This window comes from Anser brachyrhynchus (genome assembly GCF_964034855.1).
Source record: "Anser brachyrhynchus genome assembly, chromosome: 3".
In the NCBI taxonomy this organism is placed as follows: Eukaryota; Metazoa; Chordata; class Aves; order Anseriformes; family Anatidae; genus Anser; species Anser brachyrhynchus.
This window is the reverse complement of record NC_137696.1, coordinates 123,910,093-123,917,962: the sequence shown is the minus strand read 5'-3', so window position 1 is coordinate 123,917,962 and position 7,870 is coordinate 123,910,093. Positions and strand designations below refer to the sequence as shown.

The window sequence follows — 7,870 nt, the reverse complement described above, 5'->3', positions numbered from 1 at the left end:
TACGCAGTGGAAAGGAAAGGTTTGAGTGAGTCCAGTTTTGCTTTCTGTGTGGGTAGCTAGTGTGTTGTTCATTCCTGCACAGGCATTAACATGTGATGTGATCGGGGAAACAGAGCTGTGATGGATGCAAGTTTGCACTCCGAATACTATAGTAAGTTTGTCTATCTGTGTACTTATTCTGAAAGGAATTTCCTGTATTTCTCTGAAATACTATGTAGTCTCAAAGCATGTGCTATTTTCTTTAATTACCATATGTTACAAGAAATATTTTAATGGATATTCCTATTAAAAGTAAAAAACAAAACAAAACACCAAAAAAAATTGAAAACAGTTATTGTGGTTCCTCTAAGTGAAAACAAACTCTAAATATTAGAAGAATATCCATATTTTCTTTCCTGAGGATTTGTATAAATTTCATAAATGATTTCTCAGGTTTTAAACATGATCAACATGTGGGTCTTTGCAGTGCATTTACAAACGGTAATGTTTGTGCAAATGCTCGAACACATACTGCCACTGAAGTTATTTGGAAAGCAGATACTACAGTTTTGAAAATTTTATTTTTCTTTGAAATGTCCAGTCAGGGCACTTTGTTTTCTTAAATGAGATGTACACTATTGCAGATTTCTTTTGGCTGGCCCACATAATGAGGAAAGTATTTTTTCTTTCTTTTAAAGGTACACCTAAGTCTTATTTTCATAAAATATCCCAATTTGGCAAATGAAAATCAAAATTTGAACTGCATAGCTTGAACTGTTGGGTTTGGAATGTTGATGGAATTGTATGAAAATTTACTTTGTGGGCGTAATTTGATGTGGTTTGTCATGTCTGTGTATTTTATTTAGGAACTATCATAATTTGGAGATTTCCGAATACTTGAGTCAGATCATTCATTATCACAGTTCATTTATGATCCTTAATTTTTGGTTAAGCTTAGTAACTTCTTAAAGGAACAATTTTTGTTTAATTCTTAAAAATCATTAACAGATTGATTAATAGTATTGAGTTGAATAATTAAAAATTAAAAAAGTAAAAAATTAAAATGCCTTCAGGTGATATATTTCAGTGTGGAGGTGAGGATTAAGGTTTAGGATTTTATTTGATTTCTCTTATTAAATTACAGACGCTTAATATTATTTAACGTTTCATACTGTAAAGGGCCCGTGTCTCATCCCCATGCATGGTTGCAAGATTGAATTGAGCGCTTACTGTGAACCAGTGTGTTTATAGGACAGGGAAGAGAGAGGCAGTTCCTCCATGTGACTATAGATTTTGCCTAAATATGGCCGTAGGGGAATAATGGAAGTGTTAAAGTACAGTGTATGCAGACTTATCATATTGTTTTACATAAAATGCCTAAATCCATGGAAAATGTTGAAGATTGCCTCAATATTCTGTGCATGGTGGGACTCCAGATCCTGCCATTGGTGAGGTGCTCTTGTCCTGGTAAATGGTAAAAACCATTAGTGCATTGCTAATATTTTAACCGTAATTGCAGGAAATCAGGGGAGGTTCAGGTTGGAAATGAGGAGACATTTCTTCTCAGAAAGAGCAGTCAGGCATTGGGACGGGTTGCCAGGGAGGTGGTGGAGTCACCGTCCCTGGGGGTGTTCAAGGGAAGGTTGGACGTGGTGCCTGGGGACATGGGTTAGTGGGTGACGTTGGTGGTAGGGGGATGGTTGGACCAGGTGATCTTGGAGGTCTCTTCCAACCTTAATGATTCTGTGATTCTGTGAAAGTCCAAGCTGGAAAACTGCAAGGAACCGCAGGAAGAAGGCTGTGGTATTCTCTTTCTTATCATCTATTCCTTACCATAATTTGACATCAATTTCTTCTCCAGTTGTCCAGTTGTGTTGAAAGCAAACACAGACCTTTTGTTTATTTTCCTTAAATCATTTGCCCAGTACTGTATGTGCATGTGCTGGTTAGATTCTCAAGACTGCAAACGTGCGTAGGGTATTGACTTTGGTGTGATTCCACTCGTTTATTCCAGCTGAAGGTATAGGCCACAGTCTTTATCTGTGCAATAGAAATGTTGAGTGAAATCAAAAGTCTTTTAGCGCGTAAGTGGGTTAAGCCACTTTTGTAACGAATGGGAAGCCATGAGCATCCTTAGGTGATTTAGAGACCTGTCAAATAGGTCATGTAAATCACTCTCTTTATTGACCATTAAAGCAACCCAGGGCAACTAGTTTAGACTAAGACATCTGAAGTATAGATCTTTAACTTTCAGCGAGGTCAGATACTTAATAAGATAGTTTACATAAAAGGAAGACTTAAAAAAGAAAAGTGACAGCAATTATCTATACAGGCTTGTGCTCCACTACAATGCAGTATTTGCTGCGCCCAATTTCAAGGTTAAGAAAAGAGGAAGCAAGGACACTAAATTAAAAGAAGACGAAAACACTAATTCGTAACATTTTAAAGTTGTTGAAATGAGAATTTCCTTGGCTGTCTAAACTCTGTAGGTCCTTCGTTTGCCAACGGTATCACTTAAGTCTAAAGGAATACTGGAGAAAGTAGGCAGCTGCTGCTGAAGCTTAATGCCAGGAGCACTGAGGCAGGAGTTGTGAATCTCAGCATCTCTCCTACCAGACTGCTGCCATTTCGGCTGAGCGTGGACATATCATAAAACAACAGCACTGCAGTCTTTGCATTGCAAGTTTTGATATCTAGGTGGAGAGACACCCTCAAAAGCAAAATAAAATAATTTAAAAAAATTGTTCCCTTCTCTTTAGTATTTTTTCAGTGAAGGTAAAAAATATCCTTGAAGATGTGAAGGAGTGGTGACACTTCTTATGTTTTCCGTATTCCTAAATATCTTGAAATGAATTAGTTTCTTTTTTTTTTTTCTAGTTAGAAGCCTCATACACCATATAATTTTCCCAAGTATATATGAAGGGGATACTTTACACTCAAGGCCATTCCTCCTCTACCCCAGGTGTTTTTTCTATTTGATTTTGTGTTACAATTTGATTGTTTTAGTAGTGGTAAATTCAGACACAGAATAGCTTTGAAAGATTGCTGACTTCTTTTGAGAACAACATGGCAAGCTCCCTCCTTTGGCATTCAGAGTCCAGGCGGTCTTCTGCAATCTGCTGGTCCCGTTTCGTTCTTAATACCTATGTGTAAGTCCAAATGTAGTCCTCTATGAAATATAGGCCTAGATCTAAGGCCCTTGTAGAGGCTGAAGGAGATATTCAGGTCTTGACACCTGAGTTGGTCTCCACCATTTCTCCTCTTCCACTGCCCTCCTTTGCGACTATTTCTGACATAGCTTTAATATCACCTTATTCCCAGCACTGATGCTATTATTATGGTGTCATGGGTGTGAAGGAAACTCTGTCTTTACAGAGAAATGGAATATCTGTTTTTCAAAGAGAATCTGTGCATTGCTTTTCCACAAACCCTAAAGTACCAGCTTACCAGAAGTTCCTCTTGGTGCCATCGTCATTCTTCTGAAGAATGGTGGATAGGACAGGATAAGTGGATAATGGTGGATATGACAAGAGCTTTTGAGGGAAATCACTTATGAACTCTGGGGAATTCAGGTGCCGAACAGCAGTATCTAGTATCATTTTAGACATCCTAGGCTCCCTGAGATGTCTCCGTGGAGCTGGCAGGTATGGCCCAGGGCATGCAACAGGAGAACTTTTGGAATTACAGCTGAAGCCAGGTGAGATGCCGTGGAGCCCCTGAAATGGTACAGGGCATCTGGAGTTGTGTTCTTCTTTGTCATTTCACAAGTGAAGACTAGATACATTTTGTAAACATTATTATTATTATTATTATTATTATTATTATTAATAATCAAATATTTGATTCCCAAAGTCAGTTTATGTAACACAAAGGACCGTGGCCTTACCAATAAGGTAATCTATCTCCTGAGACAACGGCAAGAGGATTCATGAGTATAGGATCAGGATTCCTCGTGGCATGTCCTCTTAGGCTTATATTTTTGTATCCTAACACCAGCCTTAACACTATTTGTTCAAGGAAGTGCATTAATTTGCATGTCTCAGATTCTTTTTTCTTTCTCTTTTCAACATGTCTGCTTTTCTCTAATCTCTACAACTTTCAGTTTCAGGAAGACTGATTTAGTTTGTGGCAATTGGTTTAGCTAATTCTGCTGTGTCTCCAGTCTTCCCCCGTTCCTTTTCAGTTATTCAGCAGATAAAGAAGTTTGTTTAAAAAAAAGAATTCCTTTCGCAGTGAGGGACTCAGAGAGGGTTCACGGGGTGACCAACGCATCCTCTACCTATTCCAGGTAAAGAGTTAAGTTGAAGAGTTCAGTCTTGGGCTTCAAAAATCCCAAGAGGTTGGTAAAGGTATCTGAGTACACTGTGCTTGTATTAGGACTTCTGTACTCTGCAGCCATTCTTTGCCAGCCTCCGGAGGTGTTTGTGTTTCCAGGGCAATTGGTGGTGTGGTACACGAGAGCACAAAAAGAAAATAGGGCTTGAAATGTATGTGTTAATGTGTGTGAATTAGGATCATTTTGGCCAATAGCACAAGAAATTGCAGAAATAGCACAGAAGTGCACAGTGTTGCAGAAAAGTGGTGGGCTCTGATTTCCCCAAAATATTTTGATTCAGCCAGGACAGCGGGTACTGCCTGCCTGTGCTGTCGGGGTATGGTAGGAAATGCACTGCGTACAACTTCTGGCCTAAATTAGATACCAAGAAGTATGTGTCTCTCCACCTTGGCAACCTGTTCTGAAGAACAGCACGATCTGTCCTTACACCATGGCCACTTGTGATCAATGTGACTGCTAATTTGCTTAGGGAAATTGTCCCAAACAGAAGACTGTCATCTCTTCTCCTAACCTCTTATTTCTGGTGACCTCTTCAGCCTACGTAAAAGTCTTGCCTTGTCTGAAATTGAAACCTCTGTAGTACTGATTTTTTTATTTTTTATTTTTTATTTTTTAAATCAGAAAGTATAAAGCATCTGTACGACACTGCTCTAACAACTTGCTTATGAAGTGTGTTGAGAAAATTAGAGAATAGTCATGGAACTGGAACATTACTATTTATTCCTTATTTATCAGAAGACTGGATGGAACATCTGCGGGGACTTTAGTTTGCTCTTTTCTCAGATGTATATTGCTGTGTGTAAAGCAGTTGTAACAGGTAGAAGTTTCAAACATGGGATCCCATACTAGCAAGCTGTTATTGGGGCTATTAATATACATTCATCATAGTATTAAACACAGAATGGTTTGGGTTGGAAGAGGCCTTAAACATCATCTAATTCCAACCACCCTGCCACGGGCAAGGAGTTTGATTTAATCTTTCATATTAATTACTATTAGAGGAATGAGAGGAGAGGGATACAGAAAACATTGTCTATGATCTTGCATCAAAACGGAGCATTTCCTTACCTGTGCCTGTAGACAACACACTTAACAGTTTTCCTGATACGTCACAGGGGTTTAATCCCAGTTTCCCTACTGCAAAATGCCAGCTTTTGCTTTCCACACTGATAGATTTCCATTGGTATTGATTTTACAAAGCAAGCCATCATCCCCGTTACATCTCAGCACAGCACCAAACGTGCAGGGGAAGAGTGCTTATGCGAGATGAAAGGCTTTTATGTGGATTTTGTTTTGGATGCCCCACAGCTGTGTTTTTTTCCAGTCCCACACACAGGAATAGGAATGAGGTCTGGTTTGCTTGTTCATCTAAAACGTAGCCGAGTACAAACGGAGAAGTCTCCGGGGTCCTTACTTCTACGTAGGTAGTACAGTGATGTGATGTCTCAAACTTTTATTTTCCAGTGACAGTGATTTGGTAACGTGGATTGCTGTCCATTTAACATTAACGTTTGCAAAGGCTCTGAGGAGAGGACACAGACAAACGCGTATAGTCAGGAAAAGCATATTCAGAAAACTCTTAATGATGTGTTTGCAGCTCTTTGATAGAAATATTTGGAACTGAGCATCAGAGGATAGGAAGTTTCGCACTGAATTAGGCAGTGTCCACTGATAGAAAAATCTTCTCCAAGGAATGTATTGCAGCATAGCATCAAAGGCTTGTTTTGGGAAGTTGCCCTGTTTGTAAAGGAGCAGGGTAGAGTTTGCTGCCTGGCTTGCCATGAATTTATGTTGTATCCTGTTCCTAGTCGGAGAGCGTTGTGTTGTTCCGTCCTTGGTTATGGATTTACGAATTATGTTCACCGTCTTTCAAGGAGAGCACAACGTGCTGCACCCCATATTGAGGAAGCAGGGTGGATTTCAGAGAAGAAAGAGAGGACCTTTTCTTTACTTGTAGCTATTATTTTAAAAGGCTTGCTACGGATAATGTCAGGTATTTGCAGTGTGGGAAGTGGAGTAGAAGCAGTGGATGCTCTTGGTTGTTTGCTTGTCTGTTGTTATACAAAGACAACGACACCACCTCGCACAAAGCCTCCCCAGTGCCCTGTGCTGGGATGTTTGTGGTTCCATGTGAGGTTGAAGCAGCCGCACAATCCTTGGTTGTGAAAGCCAGAGCAAGCCAAGCTCCTTGGCTACAGCCAGCTGTGATTCCAGGAGACAGCCAGTGATGACAGAGGATTTGCCTTCGGAAGGCAGGTGTTTCTTCAGAGATTTGGTGGTGGTGGTGCTTCAGGATAAGAAAGCAGAGACGGGATCGTTAGCGGTGTGCAGGCGAATGCCGTATGGAGCCTGCTGCCAGCAGCGGCACGTTGCTGCAAGTGCTCTGCTCTTTGCACGACAGCTAACACTGGCTTATTTCTGCCGTTAAAAGAGGCCAGCACATGTAGTACTTTGTCCAGAGCTTTATCTAGCAAGCGAGAATGTTGTAAGAGTAATCCCGTATGGCTGCATGCTGACCTGGTGCCAACGTATCCGTCTGTGGCACTATCCAAGGAATTTGGGCATAGGCACCTGGTAGCAAGCTGGGAACCAACCATTATAACCTATAGACAAGAGGTTTATGGTCTCCAGACAACATGAAATTACATATAGGTGCCTTTCTATTAAATTTAGTACAGTTGTGATGCCTTTGAGGATCTTGAGATGCTTTCTTCTCACACGGTTACATTTACGGTTCTTGTTTTCTGTTTTTGAGCTCCTACATTTTGTACTACCCAATGTAGTAACTTTTTATAAAGGAGTTTATGCAATGTCTGTATTCTTTTTTTTTCCTTTTTTAAGCTATGATTAAATTTGTAACCTCTAGCATTAGTGTAATTTTGAATTTAAGATATATTTTGCTATTGTAATAAGATACATTTTCTTAGTGTAAAGTTTTTCCTTTCATATGGATTCACGCTGCACAATATAATTCCTTATATGCTGTAATAACACTTTTCTGTATAAATTAATCTGAAAGGGCAATGTTAAAAGTTGTTATATATGTAGTGAATGAACAAGTTGGAGGAGAGAAAGCAATATGATTCCCTGCAATACTGTCACACTATCTCTTCTTTAAATTGCTGTGTTGCGGGAGGCTATTGTGCTACTTACTTTTGTAGTTGGGAAACATTTTATTCAGATGCTGACATAATGAGTGCTCTGCTGTAATGAATATTTGATGTGCTTATGTTAATGTAAATGCACAACTGGCTTGCCAGTTCTCCTCAACCATTATAACTTTTCAGAAAACAATTTTGAGAGTGATGCAGTTTGTCTGCACGATGCATTTTGATGAAAAGGGAGAATATTTTTATGGACATCTAGTTAACAACTTTTAGAATTCATTTTCTCTTGTGGTCTTGGCTGTTATTCAGAGAGATTTTAACTTGAAATAGTCTCTTTGGGCTCTCATGAGAGAATTGGGCCAGGATCAATATCTACAGCGTAGGTATGTGGGACTCATTACTCTCATTTTCCTTCATAGTCAGCAGACAGACGTAGGCACTTTCAGGC

The 7,870-nt window shown here is 39.6% G+C and overlaps 1 protein-coding gene across 4 annotated transcripts in view; it reads left to right on the top strand.

Moving 5' to 3' along the window:
• Nucleotides 1–7,870, top strand: part of MSRA (methionine sulfoxide reductase A) — a 275,643-nt gene that overhangs the window by 26,327 nt on the left and 241,446 nt on the right. The gene's annotated exons all lie outside the window — the stretch shown is intronic.